The 22,409-nt window shown below is 37.0% G+C and overlaps 1 pseudogene; it reads right to left on the bottom strand.

Annotated features, from left to right (window-relative positions):
- Positions 1 to 11,385: 11,385 nt before the first annotated feature.
- Positions 11,386 to 11,945, bottom strand: LOC128100407 (peptidyl-prolyl cis-trans isomerase A-like; annotated as a pseudogene).
- Between the last annotated feature and the right edge of the window lie 10,464 nt (positions 11,946 to 22,409).

Genomic DNA, 22,409 nt, shown 5'->3' on the forward strand with positions numbered 1-22,409 from the left:
GATCCTCTGGAGATAGGGCTAGGGGGAATGGATGGTTTTAGAAGGTAGTCTGCTTTAGAGCTAGGGATACAGCTGGGGAATTGGGTTTGGAAGAACTGGGGGAAAGGGGTATGTCACCTTTAGCCTACTTGTAACTCTGGCTAGAGTGGCCTATCGGTTCTCAGGGAAATCCTGCTATGGTTGAGATGTGGGTCAAAGCAACAAGTTGGAGTAAGGAAGGCTAAAAGGAGAAGGTTTGTGTAGTCCACTGGAGATGGTGGAAAGTAGGAAAGGGAGGCCTCTGAAAGTCTGCTGTGGAGGTAGGGATTAGTTGTACAAGAAAAAAAAAATCTGCTTTTTTGTAAAGGAGATATTTATTTAGCTGCAGTAAGAAGTACATGGGATTTTAATGACATGTGTTTTATGAAGATGCCTCTGTGTACCCCTTCAGTTACAGAGTACTTATGCTGAGCTAGTCTATTCCATTCTTGTTAAATCAATGTCCTACTCTATTGCTAAAACAACAATCTCATCTTCTCTGTTTTCATGTATGGCCATCACTACTTCTGTTACCATGGGTCTCTGTGGGTGCATTGTTACATCAAAGTTCTTTCTGGTGTAACAATAGTACTATTTTCATTTTTTTTTAATTTGGGTTTTTTTTTTTTTGAGCCAAAGTTTCTCTGTGTAGCCTTGGATGTCCTGGAATTACCTCTGTAGACCAGGCCGGCTTAGAACCCACAGAGATCTGCCTGTCTCTGCCTCCTAGGTGCTTGCAATGAAGGTGTGTTCAACCACTACCTGGCTTCACTGGTGTTCTTAACACACCAGCTGTACCTAAAAAATTATGTGATTCCGTACTGATGATGCAAACAACTTCAGAGTTGTAAGAGTAAAGCCATCTACTACATTGTAAAAGGGATTTAGATTTCACTGCACAAGTATATAGGTTTTTGAAAATAAGCCACTGTAAATACATTTCTGGTGTTTTAGTTACATGTGGATGCCACTGCATGTTGCTTCACTTACAGATTTTTATTCGAGCACTCCTATTCCAATTTTGTTCAATAGGTGTCTTCATGTGATGCTATAATAATAATCTCATGTGTTCTGTTAATAATCAAGCAGTCACCACTTATGTTATAGGTAATCAATTATGTGCACTGGCAAAACATTTTTCTGCTGTAAAACTACTACTGTGTTCACTGTGTTCTTTACAATCTCTCTTTCCCTAGGAATGTTCCCAAGGCTGTGCTGATGCAGATAACTTCAGAGTTGTATGAGAAAACCACTCCACTTCACTGCAAATGGGATATAGATATCACAGCAGAAGAATCCTATTTATCTTTTGCAAATAAGTCATCATATGGTGTTTGTTTATTTGTGCTTGTGTTTTCTAAAGATGACACTGTGTATTAATTCAGCTCCTGGTGCAATAATATAATGATCACATGAGCTCTACTTTCTTAAAAATTAATCAACATTTCTATTACAGTACATCCTTGTGAGGTACAGTTCTCAGAAAACAGAGCACATGACAATAGTGTACTTGTGTACCACGACAGTGTCATCTTTGAACAGCACACGTAGAAGTGACACAGAAGTGTTGATGTGAAGCTGCTATCATTTTTACTGTGTTCTTAATGAACATGCTTTACTTAGGAACATATCCACTAATATTCTAAGGCAGGCCATTTCAGAGTTGTACAACTAAAGCCATCCAAATTGGTGTAAATGGAATATTATGACTTCCACTGCAGAAGAAGCACACTGGTCTTTGCAAATACATCTTGTACAGAGTTTTAGTCACTTGTGCAGGTGCTATTCAAAGGTGAACCTGTGTATTGCTACACTGTCATGGTACACTGATACACTATTCTCAAGTGCTCTGTTTTCTTGTAAATCAATAACTACTTACGTTAGAGCACATCCCAGCGAGGTGCATTGGTATACCAAAGTTCTTGCTGCTGTAAAAGTACTATCATTTTTTTCCTTCCTTAACAAACCAGCTTCACCAAGTAACTATACACCCTACTATTCTGAAGCAAGCAACTTCAGACTTGTAAGAGTACAACTATCAACTCCCTTGTAAATAGGATTTAGTTTTTACTGCAATGAAAGGGAAAAAAGTTTTTTTTTTTTTTCAGATAAGGAGCTGTGTGGTGTCTTAAGCACTTGTGTATGTATTTTCTAAAGATGACACTCTTTCCTGGAAAACTTACATATTCTTAATGCTCTGTTCTCCTATTTCTTTGCTGTTCTTAATCCTAACTCTAAAACTAGTCCTAAAGCTAACCTTGGCCCTAACCCTACTGTCCTTGTACAGTACTAAAATAATAGACTCATGCACTCTGCTGCAGTGTAATGAACCACCACTTTCCTTACTGCAGTTCTCTGTGAGAGGCGTTGGTATAACAACGTTCTTGCTTTTGTAAAAATGCTACTGTTTTCACTGTGTTTTCACCAAACGTGCTCTATTTCAGAATGTGTGTGCTGCTCTTCTGACGCAAGCAACTTCAATGTTGTATGATTAAGCTAATCAAAACTATTTTAAAGTGGATTTGGATTTCACTGCAGTAGTACACTGGTATTTGAAAATATGAACTGCACGTTGTTCCAATCACTTCTGCATGTGCTATTCAGAGATGATGCTGTGTACTGCTTAAGTGTCATGGTGTTGTGATACATCATTCCCATGCACTCTGTTATTGCAATTCAGTCCCCTCTCCTATTCCAGTACATCCCAATGAGGTACACTAGGATACCAAAGTTCTTGCTGCTGTAAAAACATCACCATTACTATTGTGCTCTTAAAAAATGGCATTTCTTAGGAAGAGACACCCTATTCTGATGCAAGCAGCTTCAGAGTGCAGGAGTTTATCTGTCTACTTCCATGTAGACAGGTTTTAGTTTTCTCTGCAGTATAAGTACATTCCATTCTGAAAATATGACATTTTGCTGTGTTTTAGTTACTTGTGCATGCTTTTTCAAAAGATGACACTGTGTGCTGCTGTACTTACAGAATCTTATACTCTGTTCTTTTACTCCTTTCTTTCTTCTAACCCTAAACCTCTCTCTATTGCTAGCCCTAACCTTAATCCAAGCCCTAAGCCTATCCTAACTGTAATGTTCTGCAGTGTTACAAAAATAAGCTCATTTCCTTACTTTGTTGTAACCAATCACTGCTTTCCTTACAGTACTTCTTTGTGAGATACATTGGTTTAACAAAGTTTCTGTTGCTGTAAAAATACTACTATTTTTATGGTGTTCTTAACAAACCAGCTGTGATGGCAGATGCCCTGATACTCTCATTCAAAAATCTTCAGACTTGCATTAGTAAAACTGTCCACTTTGTTGTTAACAAGATTTAGATGTCACTGCAGTTGAAGTCCATTGTTTTTTTAATATGCCACTGTATGGGGTTTTGTCATTTGTGTGTGTGTTTTTTCCATATATGACACTGTGTACTGTTAACATTATAGATTTTTATGTTCTGCTCTCATATTCCTTTCTTGTTCTAACCCTAACTCTAACCTCAATACTAACCTAACCCTAAACCTGTGACACCTATATGGAGAAACTACTTTACAGGAAATGCTTTCTTTTTCAAATACAGTTTTCCTATACAATAATATGAGAACCATTCATATTTAGTTGAATATTAGAAAGCAGATGAGACATGCTACGAACAGAAAGAACATATTCTAGCCTACTCTCACCAATGTAACGAATAAGAGAGTGGCCTGTGTCTTTTTAGAACCTCATTTCCTTCAGTGCACATGGACATCCTTTGTGTGAGACGGTTGTGAATATTGTGCACAAAGACATGACAACTTCTTGCTGATGTTATAGTGAGAACTACAGGCCTGATTCTAGATGTGGAGCCAGGAATTGTCCTAGTACTTATGAGGCTGAGGCAGGAAGACTGCTAGTTTAAAGTCAGCTTGTGAAACATAATGAGATCTTTTTCCCAAAAAGGAAAGTAGAGAGCACTGGTCTCCACTCAATTTGACACACGGGGTTCAGTGGAATAACACTCATAGACAGACAAACATCCTTTGTCAAATACATTGGTGACAGCTGCAGAAAAAATAAGGAGGCATGACAGCTAAATGCCCAAAATCCATATCTTGGCAAAAGCAAAATTACATGAATGCATGCAAACTTCTCTTCTTTAAAATTCCTATTTTTATTTCATCTGTGTGCTCATTTATCATGTGTTAATTACTATTTAAATATATGTTTTTGCAATGTCTATGCAATTCAGCATCTCTGCCCTCTCAGTTTGACAGAAAAAGAAACACAAGAAAACATGGTTTTGTCTGCTCAAGGGCTATGACAGAGTTATGATTTAAACCTGATTCTAGCATATGTCTTAATACCACATATATATGGTAGAAGTGGTCTCCAGTTAAAGAATGTCCCTATTTCCAGGTTGATCTACCCCGAAAATATAACATTTCTTATTACTGCATCTTTGCATCTTTGTTATGACTGTAAATAGTATTTGCTAAGAGTTTACAATATACCAAGGTTTATGCTAAGCTCCTATTTCTTATTTATTTATTTGTGTGTGTGTGTGTGTGTGTGTGTGTGTGTGTGTGTGTGTGTGTGTGTGCACCTGTGAGTACACATGCTTCAGCATATAGCATATTATCTCTGTGATAAAAAAAATAAACTTAGCATAGGGCTGGTGAGAGGGCTCAATAGTTAACGGGATGTGCAGCTAACCTAAGAATCTGCTTTCAGCCCCTGTAATGCACATGTTGGAAGGAGAAAACCAACACCTGCAAGTTATCCTGTCTCACCAGCCCTATGCTAAGTTTTTTTTATCACAGAGATAATATGCTATATGCTTCATTTCCGAAGTGTTCTTAGATTAGTATTGACATTTGTTTCTCTCTTTTCAAGATGAAGAAACTGAAGCTTAGAAGAAGCCAGTAACTTTTCTGACACCACCCAGAATTAGAATCTTTGTTATATCACTATACTAAATGGCATCCCATTGTCATGTGTCTTAGTGTCTCTCTGGAATTTGGTAGATAATGATCCAGGTAAAGACAATACTAATCTGACAATCATAAAACTTCAAGTGAGAATGAATTATCAGTCATAATGGTTTTCTTTCAGATGAGTACACTTATGCTGCTCTATTACTATGTTTGTTAACAGAATAAAATTAGGGTACAACTAATTTCAATTTGTGTTTTGGAGGGGGTTATTATCTTATGATATAAACAGGCATTTAGATTATTTCTTTGGCCATTGATTTTAAATAAAATCATACAATGGTTTGGTAAAATAAGAAAAAGTAATACCTAGACAGTTTAGGAAATTTCTTTTTTTAAATCTGACCACTGTTGCTTTATCTATGATGGCACTGAAGTTTTTCCAAACTCTTCAATACGGACTGACTTTAGCTCAGGGAAAAATATTGATGAAATTATGAGGGATGGAATACACTGGATTTCTTACCTCCAGAAACCTGGTTTAGATAGATCTGTAGGTGGCATAAGCAGTATTTTCTGACACTTTCCAGTTAGGTGGAGTGGAAGAAGTTGGTGGTGGCACCCAGTTCCTCTATTCTGCTGTACATTGTGAAAGGCACCAGACATGACAAGTTTCATTTGTGTTCTCAGAGGTCAAATAGAATAAAACTCTCATTACTCAGATGGATAGCCCCTGGCAGAGTTTCAGTTTAAGTCAGGGATGTACTCCCTTTTTACACCTACTGTACAAATGTGATGTAGAAATGAACTTGCTTTACATGACTTTGAATAGCAGAGTGGGCACCTGCAGCAAATAATCATCTGAACACTAGTGCTTTAACAGCAGCTGGCTACTCCTCATTCCTTCTCTCTTTCCTCCCCGTTCTTATTAATTCCAATCTCTTTCTTCCTCTGCTCCCCATCACCTGTGTTCTGTGTCTCTTTTTAATTTTATTGTATACACAAGGAAATTCCAAAAATAGTGTACAATTTTAAATAAAGATTTTCTAAGTAATAAAGGTGCTTGCATAAAATAATGCTGTAATGATACTCTGAGGATTCTAAGGAACTTCCAGAGGTTAAAGTGAAACTTTTTGAATTTACCACTCTTTCTGTGGTTTACTGATGGTGTAAAGGCAGATGAAATTCATCCTGGACTGCCAAGTCAATTACTGAGTCGCTTATGCCATGTTCTTTGGTTCTCTACTCATTGGAGACAAATGTAATGTGTTCCTCTTTCCCAAGGGTTTGGGTTTTTTTGTTGTTGCTGTTGTTTTCTTTTTTGACTTGGGCCTCATGTCACACATTACCTTTGGAAAGAGAACACGGACAGAATAGATTACATAATTAAAAATTTAAGTTTAGAAGTTATCAACCTAGGGGTCTACAATAATTCCTACTAGCATACTGCAGAAACACCTCACTCGTTGTACTTAATGTAGCACTCAGGGTGGGTAGCAAATAGAATCCCCCCACATACTCTGCCACAGCACAAAGTGTTAGGTGGCACCAAAGGTGGAAATCCACTCTTACTGAAGAAAACATCAGTATCAGGATGACATTTCTTCTACCAAGGGAATAAAAGTCTATATTCTGCAAAACAGAAAAAGGAGACAACATTTATGTTTCATAAAGTTAGTGAATCAAAGAGCATTCTGTGTGGGAGATTCTATAGACAAATGCATGTTTTATAGAAACAGAAACTGGGATAGCAGAAGTAAAAAGGAAATTCTCCAAGATTTGGTTATTATTGTTGTTATCTGTTAAACTAACCTCGGGGTTTTATTATTCATCTTCATGCCAGAAATGCCCTTTTGTGGCAACTAAAGAATGACGGATAGTTGGGCAGATCCTAAAGCACATCCTAGCTCTGTGTGGACTTTATGTCAATGTTCTCTCTCCATCTGAAAATAAAAGCTAAAAAATAATAATAATAATAATAATGACCCCTTTGGAGTCTTGTGCGTCTTCCTTGTTGCGTGCACTTCCATTTTCAAACACACAGTGACTAGATGAACTATGTCATCCTAGCAAATTATCTCTTCGTGTGATCTCATCTTGTGGTCTTCCAAAGTGAGTCAACATTAATATTTTTCTTGTTAATTGAAAAGGGATCATTTAAAACTTCATTGTTTACTTTCCTACTCTTCTCAGATAAATAACCCAAGGGAACGTAATTTAATCTTTCCAGTCTTTGACAATTTCACCAAAGTTATGTTGTTTGTTTAATTAATAAAGGTTAAATACATCACAGTTTTCAGCATCCAGTATGTTTTATTTAAATTGATCATCAGTATTAATGAGAAAAATATCACTTCAGTACATTCTCTAATGAGAGCCAATATGTGTGTGTTGGGGGGGGGGTGCATATGCTTGCATCAATGTACTTCCTTTTCTCTGCTGATAATGTCCATTGATTCATTTTATGAATATTATTGATTAATCTTATAAAATTATCTACATCACAATAGTACATATTGATGGGTTGCCATATGATTTACTGTGCAAACACAGTAGAATCATGTGGAAAATTTTATGCTCTTCTATTAATTCTTTATGACAAAACAGTACACAATGGTTCTCTATGGTCTTCTCTTGCATAGCAAATAGCATACCAGAATTTCTTAATCACATATTGCCATCCCTTAGTGATCTTTGGTCACAATGCAATTCTTTTGTGTCTTCATTTGAACAAATGAACTAGTCTTAATTTATCATGGAAATAGAGAACAAATAATTTATGAACAGAAAAAAATATTCATATATTAGGGATCTTTGTCACATACTATTAGGCCTATGCTGTCGTGGAGCATATACATCAGCAGCTCATTCAAGGCTCAGGACGAGACTCCAGAAGCAGAAAGGAGAGATTCTAAGGGGCTGTTACAAATGAGCTACAATCTCTCCTTTACAGTTAAAACCTGTGCTTTTATGTTGTCTTGCTCACCTCCTTCAAAAATTAAAATGCAGAATGAATTAAAAATCAGGTTAAAGTGCCATTAAGAGCTCTTCAAGAATGTTATCACCAACACCAATTGATAACTCTTTCTCTACCTTACTGTATGTATAGTTTCTATGTTCTCAGAGAGAGTTGATTAATTGATTATTACTGCCTGCTTTCCTGGAATATACAAATTTACTAGGAATTAGTTAAACTAACCCTTGGTTTTAAGACAGTAACAAATTATTACATATAATAGAATTTGGATTGAAGTAGTAAGCCTAAAAAGATGTTGCGCTCTGTACTGTTTATTTATTTAAAATTGTTTCTAAATTAACATTATATCTTTTCTAGACATACTCATTAGCCTCTTGATAGGAAAAGTATGGTCCCTTAGCTGATCCTCAAGAACAAAATGACTGGGCTGTAGATGTTTTTTGGAGGTGGTTAATTCTAACGCTTTAATTAAAGTTAACATATTTAATTTTTGTGTACATGTTTTATAAAAAACTTTTCAGATGTTATTGCTATTCAGTGTTTGTGAAAAAGCACAAATAGATTATGTTTTAAGAGTAGTAATATTCTTGGTATATATCTAATCTAACCCTACTCTTCTCATATTTTGATATAAATGTATTGTTTTCTGTCTCTTGAATAATGTACATATATTCATTATTTAAATGAAAATAATACAGATGATTTAATCCTGAAATCTCTTTGAAGTTCATACTCCAAAGCTGAATATATCTATAAATATTTACTCATTAGATAAGTATCTTCATGACTGTTTTGGAAATTATTATCTTTTCAGGCAGTCAAACGGCTTTTCAAAAATTTTAAAGTCATAGTAAAAACACCTTTAAAAAGAACTACATGCATAATATATAAATTAAGGGGAAAAGCTCTAGGGTACTCATTCAATATTAGAATGTTATAGCCACATAAACATGAAGAATATTTTATCTTTATAGTCTATTCCAAATTGTATGCAGCACTCAGGCACTGACATTGTGCAGTGCATTTTACTGAGAATGAAAGACTGAGTGAGATGAATTAAATCATGTCAAGAGTGCTGTTTTAAACAGTCTCAAGCTAGATGCTCCATTGTATGATGATTGATCTTAGCTTTGGCTCAAGTAAAGATATCCTTCCAGGCCTTACATCTCTTAGTGTTCTAGGCCAACATAAAAACATGCAATGGGAAAAATTCTAGTCATTACCTAGTCTAATAGTTTATTTGATGAAGTGAGACAAAGAGAATGGTGATTTACTCTCTCATCTTTTTTTCTGAGCCATGGCTTTTCCCATTTGACACTTTCTTTCCAGGGCCCAGAACTCCTATTGCTTTGTTTCCTTTTGTTATATTGCAATGTTACTATTACATCAAAATGAATATACATAATTTCTGATATAAGAAACATGATGAAGTTAATTGTGAAGATGAGATGAAATGAAATGTGTGCTTAAGGTTTCTGTTCATGTTCATTTAGTCAACTTATCAATTGTTGTTTTCTGATATTCAAATAAACTCAGAAATTCTCATCATGCAAAGAATCCAAAGCTCCAAATTTTGTATTCACACAAATAATGCCTTAACCAAGTAGCAAATACTTTTACTTGGGCATTGTAGTATGTGTCAGGCTGGCAAAATTAGTGAGCTCCAGGTTCAGTAAGATCCTCTCTTTAAAGAATTATAGTCAATTAAGGAATACTGGTAGTAGAAGTATTCTTTCTCACAAAGAGAACACTAATTGTTGATGCAATATCAAGTGTTCCACTCTGAAAACATACATACAGCTAGCATTATACAGACCAAGCAGGCTGTATTTATGCATTCAGGGAAATGAATATAACATATCAATTAAAGAAAGAAGAGGGGCATGAATTTGAAAGAGAGATATATGCGAAGGTTGGGAAATAAAAAATAAGGGGGGAAGAGGGAAATGAGTTAACTACATTAAAATCTTAATAAAATAAATAAAGTATTACCTAAGACAGAGCACCTGTGTGGCCTGGGCAGGCGTTTCCATGACAGGTAAAGTGACCTGCTGATGTCCTATGCAACCTAAGTCAGAAGCTCAATTTTTTAGTAAAAGGGGGACCTGTAGGGTTCTGGCCCCTGTTTTGGGTAACTGTTGCCTTGCTTGCTGACCTTGACCTTGATATCCTCCCTATGCTAATTCTCTGCCGGGTTCCACCCTCCGGAATGCTTAAGGGAAGTTCCTTGTCTGTATATCCTGCATAATGGGTGTTAACAGCTTAGATGCAAGATTGTAAAACATAGATAGCGAACTTCTGCCCTCCGGGGTTCTCCCATTGTGCTGTAAGCCTGTATTTAAGACCTCCTCCCTACTTCAATAAATGGCATTCGGCAAAAAAAGAAAAAAAAAAAGAAGATAGGGAGTGTTGAGTTCTTAATTTGCTCTTGGGTTTGACCTAAATGGGGCAGCAAGGAAGTAAAGATATTTCAGACATAAGTATACAGAAAATGAGACAGACTAGCTTATCTGAGTAGGAGCAGTCTCTGCAAGGGAGCACTACAATGCCCAAGTTTTTATGGTGTTGTTGGGATCTGAACTCAGGCCTATGGCTGGGTAGTGAACATTTTCCAGATTAAGCCATTCTCTCCTAGACCTTAGATATACTGTTGATGAAAGTAACTACTGAAACTTTATTTTTGAGATAATTTTAATCACATATGTGTCCTTTGAGCTCCATGATGAAATTCACATTTGAAATAAACTAAAACATACTGTAATAGAAAATTTAATGGTTCTCATATCAAAACTTTTCATATCTCAAATTATTCTCAAATTAAGAGATGATAACAGGAAAAAAGTATGGAATCCAGTTAGTCATAGGGATTTGTAAATAGATAAAAGTATGCTCTTGGTCTTCAGGACATGCCTTACAGATTATTCCCATCATATAATAGAGCTTTTAAGAGTCTTAAGATTGTCAGACAGTGGTTATATGGGGATCTAAGATCAAAAGACCTCATCTGTAAGATATTTGTGGAGGTATCTTTCTCTAAATAAGTATTATAAATGACTTCCAAGAAAGAAATATATAAGCTTTTAAAAAAATTGTCTCGGTTTGTTCTGAAAAACTATCTTTCTCTCTAGTTATCTATCTGTCTTTCTTTCTATCTGTCTGTCTGTCTATCTATCTATAATCTATTTATGTAGAGAAAGATACAAGACAACTTGTATCTCTCTTTGGGTAATTATTTTGGACAGAAAGGTAACTGTAAACATGACTCTGTTACAAGAGCATTTCTTTTTGTTCTTAATTATTTTTTATTCATAGTCATAAATTTAACTCTGCAATCCAACTAGACTTGGAGGGGAAGGAGGAAAATACAGAACCCAAAGAACTTCAGTGAGAGCAGAGATTATAAGGTATTTTGAACAATTGGAGTAGGGGTGCTCTCCTGAGCTACAGAAGGAATGGTCTGCTGGATAAGATGTGCACAAGTCAAAAGAATAAGTGTTGTCCACAATTGGAAATTGTGATCCTCTTGCAGTCTTTGCCTATTCTGGACCCAAAATACTTCATGGCTTCTATGACTCTTATGTCTTCCTTCACCTTCCCAAAACCACATATTTGCCATCCAGCCACTCAGCCTTGGCAGTGCAGATAAAATAAAAGGGGTGGGGTGGGAACTATTTGTGTTTGGTCCAGCATTTGCCATGGGCAAGGTGCCAGGACCTGTATGCTAGGATGAAGTTCTCACCCTCCAATTTCCCCAAAGAGGGATGTGCCACCAGTGCTATTATGACTTTTGAAGTCACCACCCTGGCACATAAATTCTGGAATAACTCAGTGAAAGGAGGACCGCTTACATACAAATCCTTTTTCTCCAATGCTCAGAGCATGAAAGTTTTCTGCTCTTTGGAACTTGGTTTGCAAATAGCTTGAAGAGACATGGCCCAAGGGCTTGCCATCAGTGTGATGTGAAAGAACACAATGGAGTTGACCGTGGCTGCAGAAAGCAGTGACCAGGGGTAGCAGCATCTGCAAAGCCACAAAATCATTTCTTAAGGAAAAGAAACAATGATTGCAAGGTTGGAGCCAAGATATTTATGAGAGAACTAGGTTCTCTCAAGAATCCTTTCAAGGACATGGGACTGTGTCTAACCAAGGAATGAGCTTCATGTGCCTGCCTTTTAATCCCAGCACCCGGAAGGCAGAGCCAGGCAGATCTCTGTGAGTTCAAGGCCAGCCTGGTCTACAGAACGAGATCCAGGAAAGGCACAAAGCTATACAGGGAAACCCTGTCTCGAAAAAACAAAAAACAAAAAAAAAAAAAAACAAAAAAAAAAAACAAAAAAAAAACTTTTCTTATTATTTGAAACAAATTTTAAATTTAAATATTATGGTGGTATTTTACTTGTACTGAAATGTGATTTTAATTGTATGTTAATAAATAAAGTTGCCCGGGAGTCAGAGCTATTAGAGCCATAGCAAGAGCGTGGCGGTGGTGGCGCATGCCTTCAATCCCAGCACTTGGTAGACAGAGCTAGGTAGATCTCTGTGTGTTCAAGGATACAGCCAGCATTGGAGACACATGCCTTTAATCTCAATACCAACCATAGAAGACCTGGAAGTCTCTACAGACAGGCAATGATGAGGGCAGTCATGTGTTTGGGTTTACAACCAATGAGAAGACAGAACAGAAAGGCTATAAAGACAAACACACAGGAAGTAGCTCCCTTTCGGAGAGCTCTCTTGGCTGAAGCAGGAAGGGTAAGGCTCTTAGTTCTGACCTCTTGGTTTTCTTCTCTGAATCGGCTCTGTGTTTCTTATTTAATAAGACGGTTGGTTACATCTACAAAATATATTTTTCCACATTATTTCCCTCTCCCAAGTCTTTTGAGATCCTCTCCCTCTTCCTACCCATCCAACTTTAAGTTCTTTCCCAAAACACAAACAAAAACCCAATACAAAAACAAAACTCCCAAACCAAGAACACAGATTTAAACAATACCAAAAGAAACAACAACAGAACACCTAACTGTATTCAAATAAAAGCACACAAAACTGTGCTGTCAATTATATGTCCATCAACTCCTCCTGAACTAGAGGACTGCTCTGAAGTGGTTGATATACTCAGTATCAGCAACACAGGAAACGGAGGAGCTAACCATCTCTGAGGGAGTATTCAACAAAGAAAATTGTCCAGCATTGCAGAGGAGCAAACTTCAATCTGATTAAAAACTCATTACTTGAAAGATAAAAGTTTCCATGCATTTTAGTGCGTAAAACATTTATTCTCCTTCATCTTTCCTCTGAAAACACAATTTGTAGTGAAGTAACTTCTGAATTCTATTCAGGTACATTTAGCTACATGATATTTAACTACATGATCTCTCTCCTGATATTACAACATGGTTGGGGCAGTTTTCTTCAAGGCGAAAGGTTTCCATGTTATCTTGAAATATATGAAAAGAAACAAATTAACAGTACCTATGTGAGGAAAAACGCTGTCTTTAATTACAAAATAGTACAAACAGCAAACGATTGTTTCAATCATTGGGAAATAAAACTATGTTTACTAACCTTTAAATTTCATCGATGAATGTTTGCTTTCAGACAAATCTTTCCTGGCTATAAACAGGATTACATCTCCTATATCTTATGTTCCACGTAACATTTAACCTTAGCAACACTATGAAATGTGAATATACATTAATTTTATTGATGTCTCTTTTCAGAGTAGAAATCATCAGGTGAGCCCCATATGACTCGGTTCCAAGAAACACAAAAGAAGATGGAGCATCTCCCTGGGTAAAAGGAAGGAAAAAAAAAAAAGCCATGTCCCGTGAGTGATGCATCCAAAATAAGAATCATTTAGTCCTAAGCTGTGATAATGATTAATTGTCACAAATATACATGACAAGATACATGAAAAATGTATGGATGTTACTCTCTTTAATGACATATAAATTTCACTTATAAATAAAGTATTTATACATTTAATTACTTTTATTAGTTTGATTATGTATAGAAAGTAGTTCACATGTTAAGGATAGTACTTTAAAGATAAAACTTAGGCAATTAAGGAAGGCCTTATGTTGATATAATTTTTTATAAGGGGTCTTATGGTGAAAGAAGTGGGCCTACAAATAGAAATGCACATTCCCAACATTACATCAACTTTCATAAGAACTTTCTCAAAAATACATCAACATATAAAAGTAAGTAAGTGTGGATGCCCCAGTTGCAGGACAGCAGGGAAGAATCCTGCAGGAAAGCTTCCCCACCAACACCCCTCATTGGACCCTGCAATCTATAAGAACTACTCCCTACCCCAAACCAACCCATCCCCATGCGACCTCAGCAGCTTCTTGAGACAGAATCTACTAGCTCCAATTAGACCAAGAGCTAAGATTGGACCAAGAGTGGCCCCCAGAGACAGATACAGCAAGCAGAGATTGGACCAAGAGCAGCTCCCTCAGATACAGACACCTCCTGCCCCTGTTGGAGGAAGAGATGGATAGATGCCAGTGCAAAAATACATACAGCAACATAAAGAACAATATGGCACCACCAGAACCTAATGGATCTATACCAGCAAGACCTGAACATCACATCATAGAAGAAGCAGAAGAAAGCAAAATTAAAAATAAATTTATGAAGATAATAGAGGCCTTTAAAAAGGAAATGAAAAATTTCCTTAAAGAAATTGAGGAAAAGACAAACAAAAAATTGGAAGAAATCAATAAATCCCTTAAAGAAAGCCAAGAAAACCAAGAAAAACCAATCAAACAGGTGAAAGAAACAGATCAAAAGCTGAAAATTGAAATAGAAAAAATGAAGAAGACATAAACTGAGTAAGTACTGAAAATAGAAAATCTGAGTAAACAAACAGCAACTACAGATGCAAGCATAACCAACAGAATGCAAAAGATGGAAGAGAGAATCTCTGGTGTGGAAGATACAATAGAGGAAATAGATTCATGAGTCAAAGAAAGCATTAAAGCCATGAAAGTCATAACATAAAACTTCCAGAAAATCTAGGACACCATGAAAAGGCCAAACCTAAGAAAAAATATGGATAGAAGAATAATACCAGCTCATGCACCAAGGATAGGTCCCGGTCCCACTGCCTGGGGGGCTCCTAAACAGTTCAAGCTAATCAACTGTCTCACTTATCCAGAGGGCCTGCTCCAGTTCCATGGGGGCTCCTCAGCTATTGGTCCACAGTTCATGTGTTTCCACTAGTTTGGCTGTTTGTCTCTGTGCTTTTCCCAATCATGGTGTCCTTGGTGCATGAGCTGGCTTTTTGGAACTTAGGGCCTATGCTGAGACACTTTGCTCAGCCTTGGTGCAGGAAGGAGAGGACTGGACCAGCCTCAACTGAATCTACCAGGCTGGGCTGACTCCCCAGGGGAGACCTTGCCTTGGAGGAGGTGGAAATCGGGGGTTAATTGGGGGGGGGGAAGGCTGGAGGTGGGAGGAGGGAGGACAGGGGAATCTGTGGCTGATATGTAAAATTAAGCTAATTATAAAATACAAATATTTATAAAAAAAGAATACCAACTCAGAGGCACAAAAAATATATTCAACAAAATCATAGAAGAAAACTTTTCCAACTTAAAGAAGATGATACCTATGAAGATACAAGAAGCTTATAGAATGCCAAATAGACTAGACCCACCAAAAATGTCATCTTGCCACATAATAATCATACCACTAAACATACAGAATAAAGAAAGAATACTAAGTGCAACAAAGGAAAAGAGCAAGTGACTTATAAAGACAGACCCATCATAATATCACCAACTTCTCAATGGAGATTCTGAAAGCCAGAAGGTCCTGGAAAGATGTATTACAGACACTAAGAAACCACAGATGCTAGCCCAGACTACTATATCCAGCAAAACTTTCAATCACTGTAGATGATGTGCACAAGATATTACAACACAAAATCAGATTTAAACAATTCCTGTCCACAAATTCAGCCCTACAGAAAGTATTAGAAGAAAACTCCAACCTAAGGAAGTTAGATGCACTCATGAAAACACAGTTTATAGATAACCTCACAGCAGAAAATCTCAAAGAAGGAAAATACCCACACACTACTGTAGACAAATTTTTAAATGGTCATATTAAATAAAAAACATGGAGCCAAATATATGGGTGACAGTCTTAGATCAGGGAAATAGGGATAGCCACCAACCAACCTTACCTCACCAACTCTTCAGCTTCCAAATACAAGTTAGTTTCTGTCTACCCATACCTTTATTGCCTTGCTTTTCTGCCCTTTCATTGGCTATCTTAGCCCAGCTACTTCACTTCCTCTTCCTACACAGCTCTGTCACTTTTGGTTGGTCTGAACAGACCTCCAGTTCTCTATGGTTGGTACTGGGATTAAAAGCGTGTGTAACCATGCTTGACTCTGTTGTCTAGTGTAGTCTTAGACACACAGAGATCCTGCCGGCTAAGGGATTAAGGGCTTGTGCTGCCTGATTTCTTGTTTACTTAAAATGACTTGCTACTTCCTCTAATCTCCAGGCAAATTTTATTAAAGCACAAATAGAATATCACCACACACTACTACCAAAAAAATAATTGGAATTAGCAATCAATAGTCACTTATATCCCTTAATATCAATGGACACAATTCACCTATAAAAAGACACAGGCTAACAGAATGAATATGAAAACAGAATCTATCCTTCTGATGCATACAAGAAACTCAACTGGACTTCAAAGACAGACACTATCTCAGAATAAAAGACTGGGAAAAGACTTTCCAATCAAAAGGATTTATGGAGTAAGCTGGTGTAGCTATCCTAGTATCTAACAAAATAAACTTTAAACTAAAATCAATCAAAAGAGATCAGGGAGGATATTACATATTCATCACAGGAAAAATCCACCAAGATGAAGTTCAATTGTGAACATTTATGCCCCAAATACAAGGGTACCCACATATGTAAAAGAAGCATTACTAAAGCTTAAATCACACATCAAACCCCCCACACTAGTAGTGGGAGATTTCAACACCCCACTCTCACCAATAGACAGGTCTACCAGACAGAAACTTAACAGAGAGATAAGGGATCTCACAGATGTTATGACTCAAAAGGACTTAATAGAGATCTACAGAACATCCATTCTAACACAAAAGAATATACATTCTTCTCAGCACTCCATGGAACCTTCTTTAAAATCAACCACATACTTGTCACAAAGCAAATCTCAACAGACACACACAAAAAAATTGGAATAACCTCCTGTATTTTTGTAGCTGAAGTTTTCCTGTGTACTGCCTGGCCCATGGTACGGACAAATATCTCTCACCCACCAGTCCTGCAGCCGCTAGGACCCAAGTAAACACACAGAGGTTTATATTATTTATGCATTGTATGGCCATTAGCTCAAGTTTATTACTGACTAGCTCTTTCACTTAAAATTAATCCATAATTCTTATTTATGTTTAGCCATGAGGCTTGGTACCTTTTTTCATTCTGCCTTCACATCTTATTTCCTCTGTGTCTAGCTGGTAACTCCTGACTCAGCCTTCCTCTTCCCAGAATTCTTCTTATCTGCTTATCCCACCTATACTTCCTGCCTGGCTACTATCAACCAATCAGAGCAACACATTCACAGCATACAGAGTGACATGACCCATTATTCCCCTTTCTTTTCTATTCAAAAGGAAAGCTTTAACTTCAACATAGTAAAATTACATATAATAAAATAGTTACCAAGCAAGAATTACAGTTACATATTTTATTGGACCACCATGGCTTAAAGTTAGATTTTTAACAACAACAAATCTTACAGAAAGCCTAAAACATTATGGAAACTGAACAAAGCTCAACTAATTCACCAATGGGTCAAGGAAGAGATAAGGAAAGAAATTAAAGACTATCTACAATTCAATGAAAATAAATGTACAACATACTCAAAATTATGGAACACTATGAAAGCAGTGCTAAGAGGAAAATTCATAGCACTAAATGCCCACATAAATAAGTTGAAGAAATCTCACACTAGCAATTTAACAGCACATCTGAGCGTTCTAGAACAAAAAGAAGGAAACTTACCCAGGAGAAAGAGATGCCAGGAAATAATCAAATTTCTATAATCAAATTATAGAAACAAAAAGAACAATACAAAGAATAGATGAAACAAAGAGTTGATTCTTTGAGAAAATCAACAAGATAGACAAACTCTTATCCGATCTAACCAAAAAGCAGAGAGATTGTATCCAAATTAGCAAAATCAGAAATGAAAAGGGAGATATAACCACAGGAAATCCAGGGAATCATCAGGCAATACTTCAAAAATCTATAATCCACATAATTTGAAAATCTAAAAGAAATGGATAATTTTCTGGATAAGTACCACATATCAAAATTAAATCAAGACCAGATAAACAATTTAAATAGAGCTATAATCCCTAAGGAAATAGAAATGGGAATCAATCTACCTCAAGACCCAATGATACCACTCTTCGGCATACACTCAAGGAATGCTCAATCATACCATAAGGACACATGCTCAACTATGTTCGTAGCAGCATTATTCGTAATGGCCAGAACCTGGAAACAACATAGATACCCCTCAACCAAATAATGGATTAAAAAAATGGGGTACATATACACAATGGAGTAATACTCAGCAGTGAAAAACAATGATATCATGAAATTTTCAGGCAAATGGATGGAACTTAAAAATATCATCCTGAGTCAGGCAACCCAGACTCAGAAAGATAAACATGGTATGTACTCACTCATAAGTGGATACTAGATGTAAAGCAAATGATAACCAGACTACAACCCACAGCTCCAGAGAAACTAGATAGCAAGGAGGGCCCTAAGGGGGACACATAGATTGTCCTGGGAAGGGGAAATAGATGAGATATCTATGAGTAAAATAGGGGTGCGAAGGGCAAGTGAGGGTAGGGCATGAGGGATGACAGCATAAGAGAATGGGATGGTCCAGATGGAACACAGATGGAGTGGGAGAGTAAGGAAAGAGATACCATGATAGAGGGAGACATCATGGGAATAGGGAGAAACAGGGTGCTAGGGAAGTTCCCAGGAATCCACAAGGATGACCACCACTTAGACTACTAGCAATGGTGGAGAGGGTGCCTGAACTGGCCTACCCCAGTAATCAGGTTGGTGAATGCTCTGTCATCATAGAGTCTTCATCCAGTAAATGATGGAAACAGATGCAGAGAGCCACAGCCAAGCAACAGGCCAAGCTCTGGAAGTCCAGCTGATGAGAGGGAAAATGGATTCTATGAGCAAGGGGTATCAAGACCATGATGGGGAAATTTACAGATACAACCAAACCAAGCTAGTGGGAACTCATGAACTTTGGACTGACAGCTGTGGAGCCTGCATGGGACTTGTCTAGGCCCTCTGTATAAGCCAAACAGTTGTGAAGCTTGGTCTGTTTAAGGAGTCTCCTGTCAGTGGGAATAGGATATATCCCTGGTGCATGAGCTGGAGTTTTGGAGCCCATTACCTATGGTGGGACACCTTGCACAACCTTGATGCAGGGGGGAGGAGCTTGGATCTGCCTCAACTGAATGTACCACCAGGGTTTGCTGACTCATTGTGAGAGGCCTTACCTTTTCAGAGGAAAGGATGGAGTGTGAGTAGAGGGGGTGGGGGCGGATTTGGGAGTGGCAAGAGGAGGGATGAGAGGGGGAATCTGTGATTGGTGTGTAAAATGAATAAAAAATGCCTTAATCAAAAAAAGTATGTAAGTGCCTAAAATAATACAATGGGTTCCCTATTTAAAAAATATATATATATATATATATATATATATATATATATATATATATATATATATATATATATATATATATATATATATATATATAGTTCCCCACAGTCTGTTCAGTCTTAATGGGTTAGGCTGCTTCCTGTCTCTTTGAGTGATTTTTTGTTATTCTCCCACAGGCTCCAGCCACTCCAGACTACTCCACATCATCTTCTCTTGGCAGATCCTAGCACTGCCTAGCAGGTACCTCCAGTGGTTTGAGCCTACTGACTCAGAAACACGTTCCTGACTACCCTAATGCTGTCACTTTCACCAGCACAGGGGACTATCATAGAGCCCTTCAGTACACACGGGACTATCATAGAGCCCTTCAGTACACACAGGGGACTATCATAGAGCCCTTCAGTACACACAGTGGACTATCATAGAGCCCTTCAGTACACACAGGGGACTATCATAGAGCCCTTCAGTACACACAGGGGACTATCATAGAGCCCTTCAGTACACACAGGGGACTATCATAGAGCCCTTCAGTACACACAGTGGACTATCATAGAGCCCTTCAGTACACACAGGGGATTATCATAGAGCCCTTCAGTACCTTTTGCAGCATTTATCTTCATTTGAAAACTTTTTTGACTATACTTTTTTTAGCATACATTGTTAGACTCAGACTCAAAATCTAATGTTAGGGAGAATCAAAATGTGTGTAAGTTGTATGCCCCTGTCTCTGTGGGACATAAAATTGTATTTGGCTCTTACTAAAGATCCAATGGCTATTCTTTAAGCAAACTAATGAGGAAATTAGATACATTCTTTGGGATTAAGGGATGTGGAGTTTTGTCTCTCTGTTAAATATTTTCTCTTGACCATGCATAAACCCTAAAGCTACAAAAACATTAAAGTCTAGATTAATGCCAGTTAGATAATATCTATGATCATTTTTATAATGACTACTTTGGGCATTATAGCAAACAAAATTATCTGGGAATGTCATTCATTTATCTTAATCTTCCTACTCTCTGAGAATTCATGCATGTCTTTCCATCTAAAAATCAGAAAACACTAACATTTGGGATCTTCTTCCTACTTTCAGTCTGACTTGGTGTTGGTATTTCAAAAACAGAGAAATATACTTATTTCATCCGTCACAACTATTAGACGACTTCAGCCTTAGGGCTCTTCTAGAAAGGAAATAGAAATATTTCCTCATGATGTGTTTTCTAGCAAAATGCACATTTAGTTTTGTATCTGTCCTTTATTTTATGAGGATAAAAAATAGTGGCGTCTTCACATCCTGATATACAGATGCTTGGGAATATGTAATCACTATTTGAAACTGGGCAATTCCCAGTAGTCCATTTTTATTATCTTAGTGTCTCTAAATACCCTTCACTGGCATTCCTCTTCTTCAGAATTCAGCACAAATTTGTCATCTGGGGCTTTTAGGACTATCCAGAAACAGTATCTTCAATGGTAGTAAACTGCTTTTTCTTTCTTCTAAGGAAATGAAATGCATTTAAAACAGAATAAATGGCTCTTTAAACATTGAAAAATAACTTACTATGTTTTATTTGGGTCACCATAAATTATTATAATATACTTACTTCATAAAGACTTTTAAAGGTTTGTTTTTTTGTTACATACTTCTCCATGGCTGTCTGTGCACAATTGTTTTCAACGTTGCTTACTTGAAAGCATTTACCCATATAATTAATTGTGTGATTTCTAACCTTGGAAAAATATTTAAGTATATACTAAATTTGCACATAATACAATCTGTTCATATTTATTTAGCATATTATTCTCATTGATATTTCAAATCAAAATTGTAGGGAATCACACTCCCAAGAGTTCAGAATCACCTTTTCCCCCCAGAGCAAATTTGACCACAGAAGTTTCAGAATCTTTAAGTCTTCCCCTTGCTTTGGTCTCTGTATTAGCCAGGGTTCTCTAGAAGAACAGAACTATAGAATGAGTATATATGTTTGATGTGTATGGTTATGTGTACATATATATAAATATAAAGGGATGTATTAGAATGGCTTAGAATGTATTAGAACATGCTGGGATCCAGCCAGTCCAAGAATGACTGTCTACCAATGGAAGATACAAGAATCCAGTAGTTGTTCAGTTCATGAGGCAGGATGTCTCACCATTACTTCAGTATATGCCAGAATCCCAAATACGTATGCTCTATTGCCAATTAAGGAATGGCTAGTGAGAGTGACAGCAGACACGCAAAGAGAGAATATGATTCCTTTTTCTACGTCCTTTAGGCTGCCAGCGGAAGTGATGTTTCTGGTTAAAGGTGGATCTTCCTACCTTAAAAGATCTGAATTAAAGGTGTATGTTCCCACATCAAAGAGCTTGATGAGAACTGGGTCTTCCCGCTTCAAACAATTTGATTAAAAAAGTCCCTCTAAGGTGTGTCCAGGTATTTATATTTTAGTTCTTTCAAGATAAATGAAGTTGATAACCAAGAATAGCCATCATAGTCTCAATTTTTTTAAAGTAAATCCTATAGTAATGCAGTTTTTAATGCTTCTTTCCTTCAGGCAGATTAAATGTTTTCCAGATATGGCAACCAAGTTAATAGTATGCCCTGAGATCACTGAAAAACATGTAACCAGGCTATGCTCTTACTGCAGATTTGTTTGCTCAAATTTAAACTGGTTTTAAAACAATAATGTAACCAGCCTTACTATGCCTTGGGTTTATCTTAAATTATGTATTTATCCATG

This window comes from Peromyscus californicus, unplaced genomic scaffold, assembly GCF_007827085.1.
Source record: "Peromyscus californicus insignis strain IS unplaced genomic scaffold, ASM782708v3 Scaffold_7__1_contigs__length_154581171, whole genome shotgun sequence".
Taxonomy (NCBI): Eukaryota; Metazoa; Chordata; class Mammalia; order Rodentia; family Cricetidae; genus Peromyscus; species Peromyscus californicus.